At 42.3% G+C, this 24,075-nt stretch overlaps 1 protein-coding gene across 4 annotated transcripts in view; it reads left to right on the top strand.

The window, feature by feature from the left end:
* The window catches only part of ADRA1A (adrenoceptor alpha 1A), a 110,884-nt gene that overhangs the window by 80,600 nt on the left and 6,209 nt on the right, over positions 1–24,075 (top strand). The window lies entirely within an intron of this gene.

The following is a 24,075-nucleotide window of genomic DNA, read 5'->3' as shown; positions in this document are numbered from 1 at the left end:
TAGCTAATTAAATTCAACATCCGTTATTGAAATTTGACACCATGTAAGGCATTATTGAGAATCAAATATTAGTAAAGTAAAATACTTGCTCTGAAGGATCTCCCTGTGCAGGGAGGCAAAGCAGAAAGAAACATATAACAAACTGTCATTTACAAGAAGTTAATAAGACGTAAGATGAAAATCACAATGCTCAGGGGAGTGCAATGAGAATGTTTAATTTTGACACAGAGATGGTGGTAGGTGAGTGGTGTTTTGGATAAGTTTCTTAAAGAAGTAACCTTTCACTTCGCTTTTGAAGAATGGTAATCTACATAACCCCTCAAATATCCTCTTTTTGTAAACTTTAGAATATTTTATAAGCTTTGTGTCTTTTCTGCAGGCGGCTACCATCCAAGCGCTGTTTTTCATTAGACTCCAGATAGTCAAATGAGTTGGCTTTCTCTACACACACATTAAATGACATGTCAAGACAACTGAATTATTACCTCTGTCTGGGGAAATAATTTGGGAATGAAAAATGTCCTTGGAACGAAAGTAAATGAGAATAAACGGAAGGTACGTGAGAGGTGACAGTGTTTATGACCGTGTAAGTAGAGGGATGAGTATTTTAGGATCTGCTTAATATATTAGGACTCCTTTTTAGAACATGTTGCTTCTATGTGGGTTAATAAAGCTGTGCTCTTCTGAGTGAGAGAGATTCAAAGCTTCGCCCACTCAGCTAGAAGAGCAGAGAATTCGGAGCATTACTAGAAGCTATCCAAAGCCAACTTACTTGGCAACGCAGATAAACAGCTTGTGTCTGACTGTGAATCACACAACCAGCTTGACAGTCTGAAGACAACTTTTATCCCCCACCCCCCCGCTTCATTTCAGCACTTTGGACATGGTGAGTGCTTAATGATCATTTACTGAAGAAATCATCATGCCTTGACCACTTTCGCCTGGAATTCCCCTCAAATCTCATCTTTTCTCCATACCCTTAATAAACACTTGAATATAGCAGTGCTCACACTTTTCGGTCTCAGGCCTCCTTTACATTCTAAAAAATTATTGAAACCCTCAAAGAGCTTTTGTTTATATTTATATCTGTTGATGTTACTGTATTAGAAATTAAAACTGAGAAAATTTTTAAATATTCATTCTTTTAAAATAACAATAAGAGGGGTGCCTGGGTGGCTCAGTCGTTAAGCGTCTGCCTTCGGCTCGGGATATGATCTCAGAGTCCTGGGATCGAGCCCCGCATCGGGCTCCCTGCTTGGCGGGAAGCCTGCTTCTCCCTCTCCCACTCCCCCTGCTTGTGTTCCCTCTCTTGCTGTGTCTCTCTCTGTCAAATAAATAAATAAAATCTTTAAAAAATAATAAAAATAAAATAACAATAAGAAACCCATGAATGTTAATATCAGTAACATTTTCGTGCAAAGGAACTATATTTTCCAAATTAAAAAAATAATGAAAAGGTAACTTTGTTTTGTATTTTTACAAATCTCTTTAATATCTGGCTACCAAAAACAGCTGGATCCTTGTCCCCAGTTCTGCATTCAGTCTGTCACAATAACACACGTCACGACCGCTCTGGAACATTCCACTGTACTCTCATGGCAGGATGAGAGCAAAAAAGCAAACAATGTCTTAGTGTTATTAAAAATCTATTTCTCACCTTGCAGCCTTTTTGGAAGAGAGCTTTGAGAACTGATCCTTGAATATGACTCTCTTCATTTCATACTTGATTCAAATCCCATCTTTATAAATATTTGCTCAGTGAGTGAATAATCCTCTCCAATAGATCCTGAACATGTCTCCCACAGAAGCAAGGCTGTATGTATGCCAGAGTTCTCTGTGATCACACACTGCAGAGGCTGCTGGGTTTTCACCGTATCAATCTCAATGCCTTTGCCTAATTTCCGAGGACTCCTTTCATCTTGGCCCACCCTCTTCAGTTTAATCATTTTTCCACTCAACTCAGATTCGTTGTGACCCTCCTTCTGCACAGTTCCCTTCACTTGAAGCGCCCTGCCCTACTTTACCTCATAGGTTCACCTGTTTGCTATCCACTCCTGAGGCCCAACGTAGGGTCTGTTTGTCCTGCCGTCTTTCCTCCATGAATGCTTCCTTGCCTCATTGACCATCTCTGACATTTTTTATGGCATTCTATGCTGTGAATTACTGGTGGATCCTCTATGAGTCTTGGTTCAAAATGGATCCGGGAAGTAAGGACTAAAATCTCAACTCTGTTTCTCACAGTCCCGAATATATTTGGTCTTTAAGCAAAATGAGCCAAAGAGCAAACTCACTTAAGAGAGTTTTAAGAAACTTAGAAATACAGATAAAAAGCACCCAAAAAATCAGATAATAAGTGAACTGTTTTTATACTTAAATACTTTTATTCTTTTTTAATTTTTAAAAATTTTATTATGGATATTATCAAATATACACTAAGTAGAGAGAAAGGTGCAATGGAGCTGGCATACCTAACACTCAACTTTAACAACTTTAAGAAGATATGTACGCAGTTTTGTTTTATTCGAATTCCCCACTCAATACAGATTCTTCTGAAGCACATTCTAGTAGACAGCATCTCACTTCATCTGTAAATATTTCACTATGTATCCCTAAACATTACTCTTTTGAAAGGCATTCTTATAATATCATTATCATCTCTAAGACAAAAGCCAACAAAATTAGTGTTCACATTTCTCTAATTTTCTTATAATATTTCTAGAACCTTCCTTGTTTGAATTGAGATCCATGTAAGGTTCATATATTGTGGTTGGTTTTATGTTTCTTAAAGTCTTTTTTATTCTACACGTTCTCCCTTGCCTTCCTTTTTTTTTTTTCCCTTTCCTTGAAATTCTTATTTTTATTTTATTTGAACAAGTAGTTTTCCATAGTCTAGATTTTGCTCACTTCATCCCTGTGGCATCATTTAATGTGTTCCTTCTCTCCTTATGGTTCATGGAAATTGATCAGGCTTTAGATCCAGAAGCCTTTATCAGATGTTGGTTTGTTTGTTTGTTTGTTTTAAAATTAATTCTTAGGGAATGTATACTTCCATCGGGAGGTACATAATGTTTTATCGACTCTCTTAAGATCTCAATAAGGAAGACCATAGCCTAGATCCATCAATTCACTTTATTTATTTAGGATTGCAAAATGGTGACATCCTAACTCTATCATTCTATCTTCATTTGTTATAGCTTGAAAACACCTATAAAGAGCAACTTCCACTCATCAACTATTTAATTCACTGAGATATAGATTTTACAAGAAAGGCAGGATAAATGCTCAATTCTTTACTTGCTTACCAATTTTAAAAATAATAAAGTGATTATTTAGCGTCCTTCAAAGGTAATCATTGAGGATCCCCTCCACCCCCAGCGTCATTAAAACTTATGGGTTGAAACACATTATTAATCCTTATCGGGACGGTTAATGTTTTTTAAATCCTTACTGAGTCTCAAACTGTAACAACTTTGGCTAGTGGTAACTTCCTTAGGCTAGGGTTTGAGTACATTTGACATGAGCCTGTGGTCTCTCATGACTACTCTTTGAGTGTTCGTTTTTGTGTTTCCTGCCCAGACCTGGAATCAGCCGTTTCTCCAAGAGCCCCTCATTCTGTTTTTAGTGGAAAATAGTATTTAGATACAAATCAGTGGGGTGCTTATTAAAACTGCATTGATCATTTTTCCTAGGTCTTTTCAGTAGTCAAAACTAGGAAATATGATTTTTTTTAAAGATAAAATAAACCATCTCTTTTCCAGGTAACAAATCATTAGTTCACAGTAAACAAATAATAATAAATGGTCTTTTCCATTATTTGTAGCTCTTGTATTTTTTCTTCTGGTCATGGCATTGATGTAGTCTTCTAGAGCATTGTTCATTAATTCTAATTTTAGACATTGTGTCTTGTTCATAATAAACATTTTTAATAGTCAAAGGACAGAACAAATACTTCTGCTCTCAGAAAAATTCTTTTTGCTTTAGTTGTGTGCAAACTACTGCCCATGGGCTTAATCCAACCTGCCTACTTTTTTTGTAGGCCTGTGAATTAGAATGATTTTTACATTTTTAAATGATTTTTAAAAATCAAAACAAGAGTGTATTTGGTGACACCTGAAAATTACATGAAATTCAAATTTCACTATTTTCTAAGTTGTCCTGTCATTGCGTTTTTGATTTCTACTGAGAAATTACCAATATTTTGCTGTGTCTATATTTTAGTCATTCTGCTCTTAGTATAGCTTTATCAGTTTTGTCTAAGAGCTTTTTTAGTATACATACATATACAAATATACATGTGTATTCAGTATCATTTCATAGATAAAATTTAACAAATATAGCTGTATTGGGAAGTGTGCCTTTGATCAACATAAAATAAGCCTCTTTATACCATGAAATATCTTATGGCTGGAATTCTTTGTTTGGTATTAATATTGCTGTCCCAGGTTCTTTTTGCCTGGACTTTGTATATAGTTCCAAACCATATTATTCTTTTAGCTGTGGGATGGTATTGTTTTTTATTTCATTTGTATTTTGGTTCCTTCATAAACCATACATACATATTTTTTTAACTCTGAGAGTCTGTCTTTTTTTAAATAAAAATTTTTATTTTTTATTTTTTTTTTAATTTATTTTTTTTTTTAAGATTTTATTTATTTATTTGTCAGAGAGACAGAACACAAGCAGGGGGAGAGGCAGGCAGAGGGAGAAGCAGGCTCCCCGCCGAGCAAGGAGCCCGATGTGGGACTCGATCCCAGGACCCTGGGATCATGACCTGAGCCGAAGGCAGCCACTTAACCGACTGAGCCACCCAGGCGTCCCGTAAATAAAAATTTTTATTTTTTAGAACAGTTTTTGGTTCGCAGCAAAATTGAGAAGAAAATACAGAGATTTTCTGTGTACCCCCTGTCCTAACACTTGCACGGCCTCCCCATTAACAACCCCCATCAGTGGTACATTTCTTGTAATTGACGAACCTACGCTGACACATCAAAATCACCCAAAGTCCATAGTCTACAGTAGGGTTCACTCTTGGTGTTGTACATCCTATAGCAGTTGAACAAATTGTAATGACATGCATCCACCATTACAGTGTCGTACAGAATAGTGTCACTGCCCTAAAACCCTCTGTGTTCCACCTATTTATCCTTCCCACTGAATAATGTTCTGTGCTGGATGCACAGTTTATTTATCCGTTCACCTACTGAAGGACATCTTGGTTGCAAATTTCTTCTCCCATTCCGTAGGTTGCCTTTTAGTTTTGTTGACTGTTTCCTTTGCTGTGCAGAAGCTTTTTATCTTGATGAAGTCCCAATAGTTCATTTTTGCTTTTGTTTCCCTTGCCTCAGGAGATGTGTCTAGCAAGAAGTTGGCTGTGGCCGAGGTCAGAGGTTGCTGCCTGTGTTCTCCTCTACAACTTTGATGGATTCCTGTCTCACATTTAGGTCTTTCATGCATTTTGAGTCTATTTTTGTGTATGGTGTAAGAAAGTGGTCCAGTTTCATTTTTCTGCATGTGGCTATCCAATTTTCCTAACACCATTTGTTGAAGAGACTGTCTTTTTTCCATTGGATATTCTTTCCTGCTCATCGAAGATTAGTTGACCATAGAGTTGAGGGTCCATTTCTGGGCTCTCTATTCTGTCCCATTGGTCTGTGTGTCTGTTTTTGTGCCAGTACCATACTGTCTTGATGATTACAGCTCTGTTGAAGTCTGGAATTATGATGCCTCCGGCTTTGGTTTTCTTTTTCAACATTCCTTTGGCTATTCGGGGTCTTTTCTAGTTCCATACAAATTTGAGGGTTGTTTGTTCCAGCTCTATGAAAAATGTTGATGGTATTTTGATAGGGATTGAACTAATTGTGTAGATTGCTTTGGGCAGCATAGACATTTTAATTCTTCCAATCCATGAGCATGGAATGTTTTTCCATTTCTTTGTGTCTTTCTCATGTTCTTTCGTAAGTGTTCCATAGTTTTCAGAGTACAGATCCTTTGCCTCTTTGGTTAGGTTTATTCTTAGGTATCTTCTGGTTTTTGGTGCAGTTGTAAATGGGATTGATTCCTTGGTTCCTCTTTCTTCTGCCTCATTGTTAGTGTATATAAATGTGACTGACTTTTGTGCATTGATTTTATATCCTGCGACTTTGCTGAATTCCTGTATCAGTTCTAGTAATCTTTTGGTGGAGTCTTTTGGGTCTTCTGCATAGAGAATCACATCATCTGTGAAGAGTGAGAGTAAGAGTTTGACTTCTTCTTTGCCGATTTGGATGCCTTTTACTTCTTTGTGTTGTCTGATTGCTGAGGCTAGGACTTCTAGTACTATATTGAACAACAGTGGTGAGAGTAGACATCCCTCTCATGTTCCTGACCTCAGGGAAAAGCTCTCAGTTTTTCCCCATCGAGGATGATATTCGCTGTGGGTTTTTCATATATGGCTTTTATGATATTGAGGTATGTTCCTTCTATCCTTACACTGCAGAGAGTTTTAATCAAGAAAGGATGCTGTATTTTGTCAGATGCTTTCTCTGCATCTACTGAGAGGATCATATGGTTCTTTTCCTTCCTTTTATTAATGTAGTGTATCACATTGATTGATTTGCAGATGTTGAACCACGCTTGCACCCCAGGAATAAATTCCACACTTGGTCGTGGTGAATAATCCTTTTAATATCCTGTTGGATCCTATTTTTTTTGATTTTATTTTGTTATGTCACCATACATTACATCATTAGTTTTTGATGTAGTGTTCCATGATTCATTGTTTGCATATAACACCCAGTGCTCCATTCAGTACGTGCCCTCTTTAATACCCATTACCAGGCTAACCCATCCTCTCACCCCCTCCGCTCTAGAACCCTCAGTTTGTTTCTCAGAGTCCATAGTCTCTCAGAGTCCATAGTCTCATAGTCCTGTTGGATCCTATTACCTAGTATTTTTTTAAAGATTTTATTTATTTATTTGAGAGAGAATGAGATAGAGAGAGAGCGTGAGAGGGGGGAGGGTCAGAGGGAGAAGCAGACTCCCTGCTGAGCAGGGAGCCCGATGCGGGACTTGATCCCGGGACTCCGGGATCATGACCTGAGCCGAAGGCAGTCACTTAACCAACTGAGCCACCCAGGCGCCCCTATTACCTAGTATTTTGGTGAGAACTTTTGCATCCATGTTCCTCAGGGATATTGGTCTGTAATTCTCCTTTTTGGTGGGGTCTTTGGTTTTGGGATCAAGGTAATGCTGGCCTCATAGATTGAGTTTGAAAGTTTTTCTTCCATTTATATTTTTTGAAACAGCTTCAGAGGAATGGATATTAATTCTTTGAATGTTTGGTAGAATTCCACTGGGAGGCCACTAGGCCTTTTTGTAGTGCGCCTTGCATTTAGGGTGATTACATTTCATTGGTGGAAGACAATTTTAAAATGTCTTGGAAAATGACAAGAGTTCATAGGGATAAAAAGGAATAAAATGAGGTAATGTGACAGGGATGCTGACGAGGGAGGTCGGGGGGGTGGGGTGAAAGGGGTATTCTTTAAATGCAGATAAGGGCATCTCAGGGGAGGTAGGCTTGGAACTGAGAAAGAAAAAAATCTAGACATGCAACCCCAAGGGAAGAGCATCCCAAGAAGAGAAACCCAAGCATCAAGACTTTGAGTTTGGGGAATCTTGGCAGTTTGAGAAATAGAAAGAGGTTCAGCATAGCTATGAAATGCTTTCTTACCAAATGGCAGAGGCCAGGTCTGGCAGCCCCTTGTAGTTCTTGGTGGGGATGTATTTCTTGACTCCTACGAGGAAAAGTCATGTTTTGTGTGAGATGGGCTTCCTGTCACCCACCCACATTGAGCACCTGCATGTGAAGAGCTAGCACGATGTTTAGCACATAGCAGGCACTCATCATAGTTCATGGTCATCGTCAGCACCATATTGTCATTATGTTCCCATTAGTGGTACAAGAGCAAATAGACGTATCTTCTCCAGAGAGAACTATATGGATATGTATCAAAAAAACTTACAGAAATTTCTATCATATGACCCAGATTTCTTTTTCTAGAAATTTATCTGGAGAACACCCTCCATAATGTGCCTCCAAATCTATCCACTCAAAAATTTCTTTCATAGTTATCTATAATAGAGAAAATGTTGGAAGACCCAAATTTCAAATTAGCAAGAGTAGGTAAATGTATTATATTGACATGATGAAATACTTTAAGATGCCATGAAAAATAGTGTTCTGGAGTAAAAATAAAGTAGAAGAATGTTCATGATATATTGAGTGAAGAAACATGGTCACAAAAGCTTGTGCTGTAAATACAATCCCAGTTATTTAAAGTGTGTTCTTATTTGTAGACTGTAGCATCACAGTGATTTTTATTTCATGTGTGTGTGTGCACATGCATGTATATGGCACCAGATCATGGATGGTACAGAGCCTCCACATTTAGCAGGTATTAGTTTTATAGTTTAGAAAACCATAATCTTTTCTTAACTTACTTGCTATGATCTTTTGCAAATTGTTTTGGTGACTAAACACAGATAAACTCATTCCAAAAAGAAAGTGACTATAAACGTTTATGTGAAGAAGTTTCTAGAAATTCCTTAATCCATTCAATACTGCTTCCTATTTGTTGTCTAAATCGGGATCTCACTTTGCCTGTGGAAATTTAGTGGTAAGCACCCAGTACTGCAGCAGAGAAGCCAGACAGGGGGCAATGAAGATTCTCAGCAGGTTCAGTATTAGGGGGAGCCAGGCAGCAGTGGGTTGGAACCCAGTTTCACTCTCACTGGCTGATTGTTCTTTGGCAAGTTATTAAAATCCCTAAGTCCTGTTTTCCCCATCTGTAAAATGGGAAGAAACAGTCTATACCTTACAGGGTGTGATAAGGCAATAAGGTAACGTACTAAATACAAAGCCAGAAACTTGAAAATGCTCAATAATTTACACCTGTTATCATAGTCATTACCCCTCAAACCACCACCATCACCCTAATGGAGTTTTGAAGAACTCTTGTAGGTATTATGAGCTCACAACACTTAAAAAGCTTTAAAATTTGCAAAACAAAAACAAAACCATGTCTACCTCCTAGGAGCCTCTTCATCTAAAACAGACAAAACCAAAAAACAAAGTGCCTTGTGTGGTAGAAGGCCAGATGTCCCTTCAAGAGGAAAGAGTTCCGGAGAGAAATGCAGTGTAACAAATATGCAGCCCTAGCTCCAGTCTGGACATAGCACAACGTGGACAAGCACCTGTCATTTGCCTAATTGGACTCAACCGAGTCCAAGAAAATCTTCATATGGACAAAATTACACCTTTCCTTTTTGTAGCCAAAATTGAGTATTATTGGGCAACAGGGCTATCCAAGAAATGTGAACATATGTCAGCTGTGGACATACCTTTTCCCCAGTACACTGAATAAAATAACAAAGTTCTGTCGAGGTACTTGGGGATTCTCAGAACAGCTGCTCTGACCAAATGACTGGCGGCCATTGTTTAAGGAGATCATCGAGTGCACAGGTTATCAGGGAGGGCTCACAGGTGACCAGAGCCTTAGAGCCAAAAGAAGAACTCCAGATGCATCTCGATACAAAGACAAACTCAGATAGTCAGAATGTCTGGTTTCTGGCCTTGGAAAGTATCCCTGAAGGTTGAACAGAGACAAGATGAACACTCAGCAGGAGACCCTGAAGGATGCGGAACAGACATAGGGAAGAAGGCGTAGCTCAAATGGAATGAATGCTTACAACCAGCCACTGTGCCCACCAGGCTGTGGGATCTGAGGCCCAGACAAGGGACGAAACTTGCTCTCATCAGCAGACTAGTAAGTGAGCTGTCAGGATTTCCTTCCCAGGGAACACAGAGCCGCTAAAAGCCTGTGGCAAGAATCGGTGTTTTTACGCAGGACGATAGATAGTAACGATTTCCATTCGCTCTCCTTCACGTTTCCCTTACTGTCCATGTTCAGGAGCTATGGATCTCAGTTCTCCTTCTAGGTCCGGACTTTGTCTAGTGTTTATAAGTGATCAGTCATACCTTCTGACCTAGTCTTACCTGATTGTTGTCTAGGCGTATTTTATTAATGGGAGTTTTGTCAAAAGATTCTCTGACAGCATATAGTGTTCGTGGTTTTTCACCTGGCCAACCATGTCTATCCTGATCAAACAAAATTATGAACGCTCAAGAATTTGCTTCTGTTCTAATGATTTGAGTTATACATTTCTCTGCTTTCTGAAAAATAGGACATGAAATGTGTGATTCAGTTTCTTAGCCCCTCAGGTGACTGGTTTTGTACTGAACTTTGAGTACTCTAGCACTATTTTCACTATAAAGCCAGTAAAGCACAGACTGACTCTTTCTTAGATAGCATAATCTGAAGGTTAAAAGCATGAGCTCTGGATTTGAATCTGAGCTCAGACATTTCCCTTAATTGTGAATTAAACTCCTTAAGCCTCATTTTCTTCATCTGTAAAATGAGGTTGATAATATATTCACATAGGGCTGTACAGGGGAATTAAATTGGATAATGTTTGTGAAATAACTTGTATGATGTCTGGCATGTAATAAGTGCTCGATGAATGTCTATTTTATTCATGAATAGATAGATTTACTAAACACCTACAATGCATCGGGTACAATTCCTATCTTGATGAAATTTATATGTATAGGGAGAGTCATTGAGCAAATTATCACACATGTAATCTTACAAAAACAACCATGACAGGTGCAGTGAATGAAGAGCATAGGATGCTTTTGTAGCATTTAACAAGAGAACCTGTCCTAGCCTGTCAGCTGAGGTGTGTGGATGGGTAGAAGGGGATCACAAATAGTTTTCCTGAAGAAGTGGAATTTAAGCAAAAACCTAAAGGATGAAGAGGAATTAGCACCACGAAGGGAATGGAAATGGAGACAACATTCCATGCAAAGGGAAGAGCAGGTACAATGGTCCTAAGGCACAGAAACATTGCATGAATCAAGAGAAGATCAGAGTGTCAGAGGAGGAGTCAAGGAAGGTATGCAAGGCAGGACAGAAGAGGGAGGGAAGACTAAATCATTTGGCTTGGTGAGCCATGTTAGTGATTGTGGATTTCATCTAAGAGCACCAGGAAGCATTTGAGACCTATAAACAGAGATGTCACCAAACTGGAGTTGCATTTCATAAAGATCATCCTAGAGAAAAGGGAGGATTATGTTTGCATGCAGGAGACCAATGAGAAGGACCCTCCAAGCGACAGATGGTGGCAGCTTGGATTAGGCCATGACAGTGATCTAGAGAGATATGGAAAGGCTTGGGCGATATTAGGTAGTATCATCTACTGGAGATATCAAGAAGGTGGTATTGGGATTGACCGCAAGGGTTTTGTCACAAACAAGTGAGTGAATGTTAATAATCATTTATAGAGACAGGGAACACTAGAAGACAAGCAGATTAGGGTGTGTCATTTTACACACATTAATATCAAAATTCCTGTAGGTAATCTAAGTAGAAATGCATATATGGATCATGAGCTCAAAAACTAAGCAAGGACTCAAACTATACACCTGATGTCTAAATGCTAGCTGCAGAAATTAATCTTGAAAGTATCCATATTTTTTAGAGCTGGTTCTCTGAAAGCTCCCAAATAACTGGATATACATCTCCTCTTGCAATTGAAAATTTTAATGTATTACTAATAGAAAGATTTTTGAAGTGAAGACCAGAGTTATTAATCTATTCCTCCTGCTCACCAGCTCTGTAACCCTGAGCAAGTGTCTTACCCTTTCTGCATGTTTACATCCTTACCCATTTGTAGCCTGGATGTCCGCTTGGCTTTTGGTGCCTCAAGGGTTTATAGGAGGTGGTTGTAAATGATTCCAAAAACAATTTAGATCAAAATGTGTCTATTGGATCCCACGTGGTTAATGAACAAAATTTAGGAACTGTTCAACTATATGTAGACTAGTCCCACTCACAGAAAAAGGTAAATCATGCTAAGCAAATCATTTGTCAGATCCGATAACATGTCCACATCCTTATATGTGTGTACCTCTTAAAATGCTTCCAGCCCACAATTTCTTTATTGCCATATTGAAAAGGAAGCAAGGCATTCAGAACAACCAACTTTTCTTTCCCAGTAGTGTTTGCTTGCTTAGGAAGTTCTAAAACTTCAGGGTTTGAATGTACCTTGAAGAATATCTTAATAGGATGCTTGATGATGCTTGAATCCCCAGTATGATACCTCAAGGATTGGTTATCCATCCTATCCTAGGACACTTTCATTGATAGGACCAACTTCCAGGGCAGCCCAAATCTGTCCTCCCATAGCTTCTAGCCATTGTCAGAATTCTGAGGCAGACCCATGTGCTAGTCTCCTAGTTGGTCTCTTTGCCCCTAGCAGCCTCCCTCTAGTTATTCCTAGATACATAGAAGCCTTGTGGGAAAAAAAAAAAACTTTAGGAAAATGGAAACCTGTCAGAGCCCCCAGATTCTAATATGTTTCTGTGCCATCCACTTGATAACATTGACACCTATCTTGGGACATGAAGTGGAGCTAACTTCTAACTCACCAGAATCAAATTGGAATAAACAAAAACAGGGGGCATCATTATTTTCATTTTGACAAACTGTGGTAGTGTTCTTCTCTTCCCGTGAAAATGTGTCTGTGGATGAAAGACGAGTTGACAACGACAGCCCGGGGAGAAAAGCTGCGGCTTGAGCACGTGTGTGGGGAGCGAAGCCAGCTTTGCTGCAGGTGCTCCAGAAGGCCGCTGTTCCACGCAGTACATCCGGAAATGACTGTTCATGGTTAGCGGATGTGTTCTGAAGTAATCACCTGATCTGAGCAAATATTGGGTGGGCCATTTCAGAGGGGCATCATGACAGTGGGTAACAACCTTTCCTTAAAAATGTGACTGTTTGGGGTAATAGAACATCACACCATGCCATGAGGATTCATTCTTTTCAGGCAGCCTCAAATGTACTTGTCCCCGACTTTGGCTTTTCTTCCCCACTGTCTGTGTTTATCTTTCAGGCATCTTTATTCCTGACTCGGGAAGTTGTTTTTTTTTAATTCAATTTAATTAACATATAGTGTGTTATTAGTTTCAGAGGTAGAATTTAGAGATTCATCAGTTGCATGTAACACCCAGTGCTCATTCCATCAAGTGCCCTCCTTAATGCCCAGCACCCAGTTACCGCATTCTCCGGAGCCACCTACCTCCTCTCCAGCAACCCTCCATTTGTTTCCTATAGAACAATTATAGGGTCCCTTATGGTTTGTCTCCCTCTCTGTTTCCCAGACTCAGGCATTTTGCAAAACCATTATCTTGACTATTACTGAACAGTTGAAAATTCATGAGTGGTTTCTACGCTCTGGCCTTGGGAAGACTTTTTAGTGGACAAGCTGCCTTCTGGATGCCATATATTTATTCCTTAGGATTAAACTATGATACATCAACCACTATGACCCCCAACCACATCCTAGTGAACTAAAGATACTGTATCACTTAGTTGCATTAACAATTATGCAAATATTCAACTCCTATTGGTTAATAATTTTCTACTTTTCTGTAATACTAACTGGAGTCTTTGGGCATTTGGATCACCATCTCTACTAACTACTTATCTAGCAAAGTGGATTTTCAGTCTCCCAGACCTGTGGACTTAATAAGTCATAGTACAGAATTTGTACTTGATCTTGCATTCAGTGAAGAGTCATTGAAATGATTTGATCAAGGAAGATATAATCAAGTTTGTTTCTCTGGCTACAATGGGGGCAGTAGATTGGAAGGAAGTAAGGCTAGGAGCAGGAAGCTCAGTTAGTGAGCTGATAAGCTGGAGATGCTGGTGGCCTGAACTAAGATGGATGGTGACAAGGAGAAAGAAGGTTCAGCAGTCTGGTCTGGGAGATTGGATGTCACCAAGGAGGTGGGAGACTGGAGGGTTGAGGGTGATGGTGGTTTCCGGCTGGTACAACTTAGGGGAAAGGGTGCCATCTACTGAGGATGGAGCAGAGAAAAAAGAGTAGGTTTTGTGAGAGACGAGTTCAGTTTGGTGATGTTAAGGATGAGACGGTTCGGAAACATCAGGAAAGATGTCTGGTAATAGTTGAATGTGTAGAACCAGAGCTCAGGAGCCAGAGATGGACCAGGATGGAGATTTGACAGTCATCAAGGCAAAGAAAGAAACTGAAGCCGTAGAAATGGGTAAGCTTCCCCGATGTCTTTCTTCCCTGTTTGACTATCAGACAGTTCTCAGTTGAGACTGCAGAAGGCTTGGCTAGGTTTGGAAAGAGTGAGGTTGTCCCCTGTCAGCAAAACTGAGATTTCTCAGTATCGCATTTATACTGAAAGACGGAAGCATGGTCAATTCTGCTTTTCAAAGATGTCTGTAATCAAAACAGTGCCATACTCTACTGCCTTTTAAAACTAAAGAGAAAATTTTTCCAGTCCCTTTTGCATTTTAAAATTGGTTTGCCCAGCTATATTTAGAAGCCATGTTATGGCTTCCAAAAAGACACTTTTTATTTTGAAAACAAGCTATTAAGATGCCTACGCATATACATTATGTTAGTTTGAACACCACCTGTTTTTGATGGAGGTGAGTGAAGCACTCCGCTGGTCTGGTCCCGCTTGAGTCTAGGACTACGGAGAGGTAAGCAGGATCTACAGACAACCTCCGTCCCTGGCTTAACCTGAGCAGGGGAGGGGGTGTGCCAGTGCTGGGAGTGGAGATCACAGTATCATTCCTGTTCTGCCTGAAACAGGGAGAGAGGATATTCCTGGAGGATGACCATAGCATCAGGGGACATGCCTCTGGGTGACCCAGTGAGAGGACCAGGGATGTCATTTCCAAGTAGAGAATTACCCAGAGAACTCGGATTTGGCATCTTTACAGGCAGTCCAGAACCAAAAGTCCATCTGCCTCCTCGCCTGTTTACCTCTTACCATATAAGCGCCGGCCGACTCACCCATGTCCTTGCCGGCAAGACCCTGGAATGAAACCGGCCTTAGCCTTTAAGCGGACCGTGCAGGGACATCCTTCTGAGAATCTCCCGTGCTGCCCCCCTGGGTGACCGATTTTGATTGTTTGTGTCACTGCTTCGGATTTGTGGGGTTTGGCCTTGGATTCCCATCCCACAAAGAGGAGAGGCTGCTGATGACGATCTCATCTTAATTACAGGCTTCGGCCTTTCCTGCAAGACCCTATAAAATGTCTTTATAAGCACTGGAAGTCATAATTTCAGGTAGTACCTGTGACTTAGCTGTATAAAATTATTTGTAGAATGGTTTTGTTTTTATGTAAATACGAGCGTCTCGAAGGTCGGCAAAATAAAGTGTTGGAATGTGAGGTAAGACAGCCCCTCTTGTTCCATGTTTCCAGCTCTAAGTACTTGAAGCAGGAATTTTATTCAAAATGCCATTTTCTGCTATCAACAAATGTCACCTGCTGAGGCAGTACTGAGAATCATGTTCATCACTGAGGGAGATGTAAGTGAGGGCTAAGAAGTGCTGTGTGTCTTTGGAGAGACTAGAACCACAGGATGGACTGACTCATCCATTCAGCAGTGTTTACTGTGGCTCACCATATGCCGTAAACTACCATAGGTGTGAGGATACAGTGGTGACATGGAAAGACAGAAACTTCTGCCCCTCAGGGAGTTTATATTCAAGAAAAAGGGAGGGTAAGAAATAAGTATAGAAGGTGGTGATGAGTACTACAGAGAAAAGTGCTAAGGTCCAATGCTTAGGGGGAATGGGGAGAAAACGAGATAGACCGCCAGGCAGGAAGGGTTCATGGGTAAGCTGGATTTTGAACACAGCTTTGAAGATCGACAATCGGAATGGATTCCAGTTGGAAAGGGTATGGGGGAGAGGCTCAGTCACTGAGAGAGGAGCAGGAGAACGAAGGCAAGAACCACATGAGCTGAGGCCATAGTCACCTTGGTGGATTAACAGAGTTATGGCGAACAGTCTACCATGGCAAGAAGAAAGCCTTGGTGTTGGAAATCCACAGTTCAATTTCATGGGCACTTATTGGAAATCCTCACAGAACGTAAACTCCAAGAACAGGACCGTACTCATTTTCCTGACCATTCTATGTCCAGTATCTACAACAGCGCCTACCTCACTGAGGGTACTAAGCAAATCATTTTGTTGAATGAATAATGGGAGAGGAGGTTGTGTAAGGCTGGGGACACCAAATGATGAAGGGCCTGGAATGACAGGTGATAAGCTTGAATTTGATCTTATCAGCAGCACAAAGATAATTCACAGCGCACATCCTGACAGATCTCACCATTATGAGGTTCCCTTAACTGTGTTACTGAGCCCCTTGAAAAGCCTCCCTCCCTTCTAGTTATTTCTGAAAATTTTGCCTCATGGCTTCCATCACTTTCTTCTCTGTCTCTGCCATCCCCTTGGAGATTACCAGATGACCAGTGTCAGAGCCTCTCAGGCCCTAGATGTGCATGTGTGCAGCCCCCATATGAGCAAGGGGCACGGGAGCCTGGAGCCACCAGCAGCCTGAGTGTGCTGTGCCCCGTGCAGAAGAGCAAAAGCCCTCCCCACTCAGCATAACTCGTCAATGGGCCTGGGGGTCGCATGAGCTCCTTCGCAGGTGTGGCTCATGACCACAGCCCTTGGATGTCTCCTCTCCGCCCCTCTTCCCCTCCAGCTTAGACACAAATCGCCAGGAAGGACATTACGATGTCCTCCTCAAAACCTAACCCCAAACCTTGGGTGCCCTCCCTTCCAGTCTGCCCCTTTCCCTTCTGGCCATCCCCCACAGGGCTCCTTAACCATCCCGCCTGACATGGGCCTGATGCTCACTTTTGACTATTTCAGTTTTCCTAGAGGTGAATGTTTTTATAGGGGGCCAGGGGTGGTAACCATGACCTGGTGGAAACCTTTCATCTCACAGAAGTAGAAACTGAGGCTCAGGAGGGGCAAGTGACTCACCCAGCTTTAAACGACGATCCATGCCTTCTTGGTCCCTGGTCCTGAACTCCCTAGGTTTCTGAGTGGGAAAGTGGCACCATCCTCACAAGGCTGCAGGGTGACGAGTCGGGCACTCTTGGCTCAGCACTGAGCGAGGCTGGAAGCGAAGAGATCCTCCGTGCTCTGCTGCCACAATGCAGGGGAGCGGGGATGGCTGTGGAGGGGGAAGGCAAGGCTTAAAAAGGAGTTTGGAAGGAAAACATCAGGAAGCTTGGTGACTGGCTGGAATAGAAGAGACAAAGAGGAGGAGGAGTCAAATAGGCATACTCCTTTCCAGGACTGAGCCAGCCCCTGGGCTTGCCCTACAGGGAGAACGACAGCTGCCCTCCCCCCCCACCGGCCCCCAAGCTTATTGCACACTCTGGAGCACAGTCGATCAAAGAAAACATAGGAAACAAGAAAACTTGCAGGGGGGCAGCAGGTGGGTGAAATGGGCGAAGGTGTCAAAAGGTACACACTTGCAGTTATTAAACAAATAAGTCACAAGATATAATGTACATCTTGGGGATCATGGGGACTGCAGTTAATAACACTGTATTGCATACTTAAAAGGCGCTAAGAGAGTAAATCTGAAAAGTCCTCATCACATGAAAAACATTTTCGAAAGCTTGCAAACCAGGATATGTGCCACAAAAAAAGAAGCAACCCGCTAGCTTGAGGACTACTCTTCTTTAGACCAGGTGGCTGGAGAAAGTTCTTGGGTGGAGATGATAAGATGTTTCAAATGGTAGACTCATGAAACAGTGATGACCTTGATGAAAGTGGCAACATTTGGAAAACGGGCTGATTTATGAAAGGAGAGCACTTTTAAGGAGACAACCTACAAAAGAACATGAGCGCTTAATTGCTAGCGTTTTCCCCGATCAAGTTATTGTTTGTTAAGTAAAGGGGCGAGGGGGAATCTTGCTGTCTTTTGAAAGTGTTTGAATTATTGATTATTGCAAAAGGAAACACACCACACGGGATGCTCTTGAGGGAACTGTGCAGCGGGTCTAGCCCAGCTGAGCACGAGTTCTTCCCCGGGTTATCACGAGCACTGGGGCTGAATACGTGTGTTCTGGGAGACCCTCTGAAAGGAAGAATACTGGTTGGGGCTTTGATAGCTGGTGAGAGAAACCCTTCGTAGAGCTTTGCTTTTAGCAGCCTGGACTCTTCCAGAGTAAAATCCCTAATTCTGCAGAGCCACACTCAGCCAGCCAGAAGGGTCCCATTAAAGAGTGTCTCCCACTTGCAGAACTGTGAGGTATGAAAGAATGTTCCCCCTTGGTGACTTCTTTCCTTGCCTGGGTTGGAAGAAGCAGTGGTTCTTGACACTAGAAAGCGTAGACCAGTAACCCCAGTCTCTGGGAAAAGGGAAAAGGGGCAGCACTCCCATCGGCACTGGGCAGTCCCCGGAGCACCCAGGGTTTGTTCTGTTCAGTGCTGTGTACCCAGCACATAGTATGCATCTTTACCCCTACTGCACCCTCGCACACAGCCTTCCTCCCCTTGACCGCTAGCCCAGCTTCCTGCCAGAAAGTTCAGAAAAGACTCAACATATTAACTCTCTGAAAGGAGCAACCACATTACTTCCCTAACAGGCACAAGACCAGAATTACACTATTTCAAGCCTCAGTTAAATAGAAGGAAAGAAGAGCAGGTCCTTCTAAAGGCATGTGGACCTAACATCCCCTTGCCCTGTTTGTAAGCTTGATGCAGTCATCAGGATAAATGGGCTCAGTGAGCTGTGCTGGCCAGAGGTACGGCTCGTTCTCAGGAGCTGGGAGCCAGGCTTAGCCAACTTCTGTCTCCCCAGGACCACGGTGGGAGGCCGATGGAAGCTGGAGTCCTCTCCTCAGGAAAATGAATCTCTGTGCATACATGGACTTGTATTTCATTTCATGGGAAGTCTATCCATGAATGTTCAGTTGAGAGCCTAGGGTTCTAGCTTGTGGTCAATCTGGCCAGCATTCTTTGATATTCCTGACCGTGATTCTAGGTGGAGAACGTAAAGTCTCCTGTCTGGCTGAGAACCGCCCAAGTGTGGTCCCTGGATGAGCCTCCGGAGGGCTCAGGGATGTCACTCAGACACGGCCAAATTGGCAGCCCAACACAGAGGGCTCTGGTAGACTCTGGGATGAGAAGAAACTTGGTCCTGCACTTATCCTTCGATTCCGACAGCTCTTCTCTGGGGTTTTGTTAAGTGGGGCAGAGTTTTCTTCTGGGCAAGAAGATGCCAACTGATCTGGCCTGAATGTTGCTTGTCACTGGAACTCCTTGGCCTGGGGCCCTGGCCGCCTCTTTGTGCAACAGCTTGCGTCTCTCCTCTGTTCACCGGATGCATACTAGTCACAGACCGGTACCACATGCACAGAGAGACCACGGGTTGGATGGGGAGAAACAATTAAGGGTCATTTGCTCCCAGTGTCACATAACATTAGCTTCTTCTTTGGAGTCCACATTCTTTTAATTAGAGTCATTTAAACTCCAATTTTCAGAATGTGATACCCTGCAGATGGGTCGTTCCAAGATCATCACCCACTGTGCTTTTTTCCAGGGTCTGAACACTACATTATGACTTTTTAAATGCTGTCATTATTGATGGTGCTGCTCTCCTCCCCTTTGTTTCTCATGATCCCTGAAAAAACCTGTCATCGTCCTATGACAACAGCTGCACAGAACTGCCATGAACACTTCCTGGGCCATGGCGGTGTTGCTAAATGGAACCCAAGATCAGGAGTGGAAATGGGTGAAACCGTGCGGAGTCTGGGTCTAGGCCTGGCTGGACCACCAATGAGCCAGGTGATTCTGTGGAAACCATTCCCCTCCCGGGCCTCACTGTCTTCATCTATAAGGAAGGATGTTGGTGCTGCCTAGGTGCTAAGTTTCTGCCACTCTCCACGTTCTGGCATTCTGTGACTCCGGCTAATTCGAGCTTATCATAACCCGGTCTCTCCCAAAGTTGTCATTAAGATGAGAAGTTTGCAGGTGGGTGAAATGAAGCATAGAAGCTGGAAGACTAGAACCAAGAACACTGACTCCTAGCCTTCTGCTTCCATACCAAGTCACCCTGATTCTGAGAGAGCTGAACTCAAGAAGAACCTTCTCATGACCAGTGCTGGGTTGGAATTTGAGAACTACATTTGGATCCTCACTGCTTTTTAGAGTGAACTGAAGCACTGGGGGAGAAAACTCACTTAGGAGACCAACAGTGGCAGAAAAACTGGTTTTCTCTTGTGTTGGGGGCATTGAGAGGAAACATTGCTGTCACTTGGTAGCTAAAATGTGACTCTAGGTGGCCAAGCTTTCACTTGAGTGGCTCCCAGTGGCCCCCATCATAAGCCTACAGATGAGCCCTGGGTCAGAAATGAAAGGTCACATGTTCCTAATGGAGAGGACATTGAGTGACGAGACATAAGTAGCATCATTTGAAGCCATCAGTTTGAATTTCCCCTTAAAATGTAGAAGCCTCAACAGTGGAGGTGAGGGTTCTGAATCTCCAAGGGTGAAGGCGTGGATGGTGTTCAAGGATAAACTCGTGCTGTACCCACCTCGTCTGGCCAAATTTTAGTTCACCAAGATGTTTGGAGGGTCCCGAAAAGAAAAGAGCCAGAAATTCTGCAGCAGACCAAGTGGTGGAAGGAAACTCAGTGAAGAGATGAGTCCCTAGGGGCTTGGGGATTTTCCAAAGCTCAAGAATTTAACCAGGCAGATTCACAGGCAAGGGATGACATGACCTACAGGCTGAGGGGTTCAGAGAATTAAGCTGGGAGCAGTTTGCTCCTTTTGAAGCAGAGTCTGGGCAGGGGGCAGGAGGTGTGGAACAGCACAGCCAGCCTACGGTGACAAGAGAAATAGGAGCCCCTATGCTCCTGAGGGTCATTCAAAAGTCTGGCTCTTCCTATGAAACATGATGAGAACAACGATAGCGTTTGATACCAGATAAGGCAGCAAGGAAGAAAAGGTAGTGAAACACCATCACAGAGAAAACCCTCTGGTTGTGAACAGAAACTGGGCAGAAAAAGCGAAAGAAGAAAAAAACAAAACAAAAAGAAGGAAGGCACCAGCAGGAAGAGAAATCAGGGCTACAGCTGTCAGGCAAAGAAAGCCAGGCCACGTCTTCAGGAAGCAGAGTCATGGAGAGGTCAGGGGTCGGTTGCTCACTCAGCAGTAACTGGGGGGAGCCTCTGAGATGCCAGCATCGTGCTGGCTTCTAGAACTCCGCCAGCGAGCAACACTGACGCGGTGCAGGCTCAGAGGGGGTTTACGGCCTAGTGACTGGGTCAGAGGCACCATCCCAGAACCAGCGGGTTCCACCCTGGGGCTCCATGCCATGGTGGGTGGAAAGCAGGGAGAAGCATGACTCAGTAGCCTTCCCATTCTAAAAAGCGTCATCATCATCAAGAAAAAAGGGATCTGAGAAGAAATTGAGGCTGGGGATAGAAATAGTGGGGATCACCGAGAAGACAGTGCCTGAGTGAGAAGGTTTGGACAGAGAAGGAGATGGAGGGATGAGGGAACCCTGCTGGGGACCAGACAGCAGCAACTCTTTTCCAGCTCAATCTCCCTGTCCTAGGGGAGTAAAAATGAAAGGCGGGAAGAGATCGAAGGATGTGAATAAGGAGGGAAACAGCCCATGCTGGCTTTTCTCACCTTTTTGGAAAGTTCCTGAAGGACGGACAGACAGTTATGAGTGCCTCTGCTCATACCTACGAGCAGCTGCTGAAGGAGAACTTCCCCCCCACCCAAGGGAGAAGGAACACACCAGTAGGAAAAATGAATCCCACGACCTGCCCCTATGGGATTGTCAGATTGGGAATGGCCAGATCGTGCTAGGTTTCAACGCATCTAGGTGCTATCACACACTTAATGGGATAAATTAAAAGGGGGTCATTGATGAAGGCCTGTGGTCCAGAAGAATCTCTCAATTAGTCTGAAAAGCCAACATCTAGAGATTTGATTGCATTACCCAAGACAATATCCCTGGAACATTAAAGCTGGAGACCATCTGACATTCCAATCTTGGTGTAAATTCATTTTAACCATCTCCCTGTCTCACCCAATACCCTAGCTGCAGGGAGGAGATGGTGTTTTGAGCACATAGACTGGGAAACCCGTATTTACCTCTTAAACTATGGACACAGCAGGAAGGCCAATGTATATAGAGAACCCTAGAGCCCGGCTCTGGGTCAGCCAGACCTGGAATTTGAGGGGGCTCAAGGGAAGGAAGAGAATTCTTGAGATTCATGAATGCAAAACTGGGCTCTGTGAGGACAGTGTCCTTGAAGAGATTGTGGGAAATTCCAGGGTTCCCAAATCACTCTATTAGCACTCGCATTCATAATTCATACTTCATATATATATATATATATATATATATATATTTGCAATCCCCTGCCTACCTGATGTACAGAATGGTGAGCTCCCCAGACAGAGTATGCCAGGCTCATATTCTCGTTAAGCCCAGGCCAAGTCGTGCCTTTGTGAAGCAGGTTCCCTTAATCTTGTCGCTGTCACTATTAGAAAGAAAGAGTGGACAATATATAGGTGTCATAATGTAAGATGATTTTTTTTTCTAGAACTGACCATATTCACACTAAACCACCAGTCATGTTGGCGTTGGCCACTTTCTCCACATCTCAAATGAAGTTTGAAAAAGCATCTTTCCAATTTCGCTTCCGCCAACTGTGCACTTCATCACTCCCCATACACCATCTTCCTTCTCAAGAGATGTGTTATTCCAGTATATTTTGATATTCCATGAGGAAACATAGATCCTAAAGTCCAACTGGCCAATTTCACATCCAAGCTCTACCAGTAATTAGTTATCTGCCTGAGTGACCTGAACTGAGTTATTCAACCCCATTAAACCACAGTTTCTTCCTTGTCTAGAGTAGGGATATTGATAAGAGTCCCATAATTCTTAATGTTACTAATGGTGATTAAATTGTATTTAAAGCATTTTACTGCAAACCAGGCAATCAATATGAGTAAGTTCCATGAAAATTACAGGAAAACATTAAGTGGTTTGGAGTTAAAGAATAATGCTTTCTCACGTAACAGCAATCATCTGTATGTGTGTGCGTGTTTCAGAGGCAATAAATGTTCCCATCCACCACCGTACCATTTTGTCTTCTTTGGTTCTATAATGTTTGAATTCACTTTCACTTGTATTTGTCAAATCCCCTGCTGAGTTTCAGGGCAATGTTCACCAGAGTGGATCTTAAGCACACCCAACAGTTTGTCATGACTCTGATGGGTCTGTCGAGCAGAGAGAAACAGAAAGATGTGAAATCAAGACCTTAGGTTGATGCAAAAAAAAAAAAGTGGTGCAGAGAATAAAGAACGCTGTGAGTTCTCTATGCCTTTATCCATCACCATGGCAGTGGGATTATCCCTCACTGTGGCGATCAAGTTTGTGACAACTTTTTAATCATTGTTTTTTTTAAATTTGAAAACTCAGTAATTAAATAAGATAATCCCTAAGATTGTTCGTGCTTTAGGGTTCCATTGTTTTGTCATTCTGCTACCAAGATCTAGGTGACAGCTACTGTATAAGATGTAAAGAGGTCTGAAACTTGACTTCCCCCCCCCATAAATTAATGGATAAGACTTGAGCAGGTAAAGAGGATGGGAAAGAACATTTTAGACATCAAGACCCACCTTGAGAGGACCAAAAAATGAGCCATGATGGGTAAAGTTGGTAGTGAGTCTGGTTAGAGTAAAAGTATTCATGCTAGAAAGCTAGCTTACATTGGGTACTGTGAAGGATCCTCAATGTCAAGTGCCTGACAAGCATTTGGCAGCCCTTGGCGCATGTTGAGCAGGGGAGTATACTAGAACATCAAAAGGCATCATCAACAATAATCGTCATCATTTCGGCATAATAGAAAATCGCTGCTGAAAGTTGGCAAGGCCAATACTTTGTGAATTTTGGATTCTCATTAAAAAATACAATTCCCATGTTCGAGAGAGAAGGGATTCATAATAACTTAGGCTGTGTCTATGTAACCCCACATCAAAGAACAAAGGGAATATTTAGGTAACCCCATTTTAATATGGCTTATTTTAATGGATTCCAACTTGTTTCTATTTTTTTTATTTTTTTAAAGATTTTATTTTTATTTTTTTATTTGAGA

This window comes from Phoca vitulina, unplaced genomic scaffold, assembly GCF_004348235.1.
Source record: "Phoca vitulina isolate PV1807 unplaced genomic scaffold, GSC_HSeal_1.0 scaffold53, whole genome shotgun sequence".
NCBI lineage: Eukaryota > Metazoa > Chordata > Mammalia > Carnivora > Phocidae > Phoca > Phoca vitulina.
The sequence above is the reverse complement of the archived record's forward strand: the minus strand, read 5'-3'. Positions and strand labels throughout refer to the sequence as shown.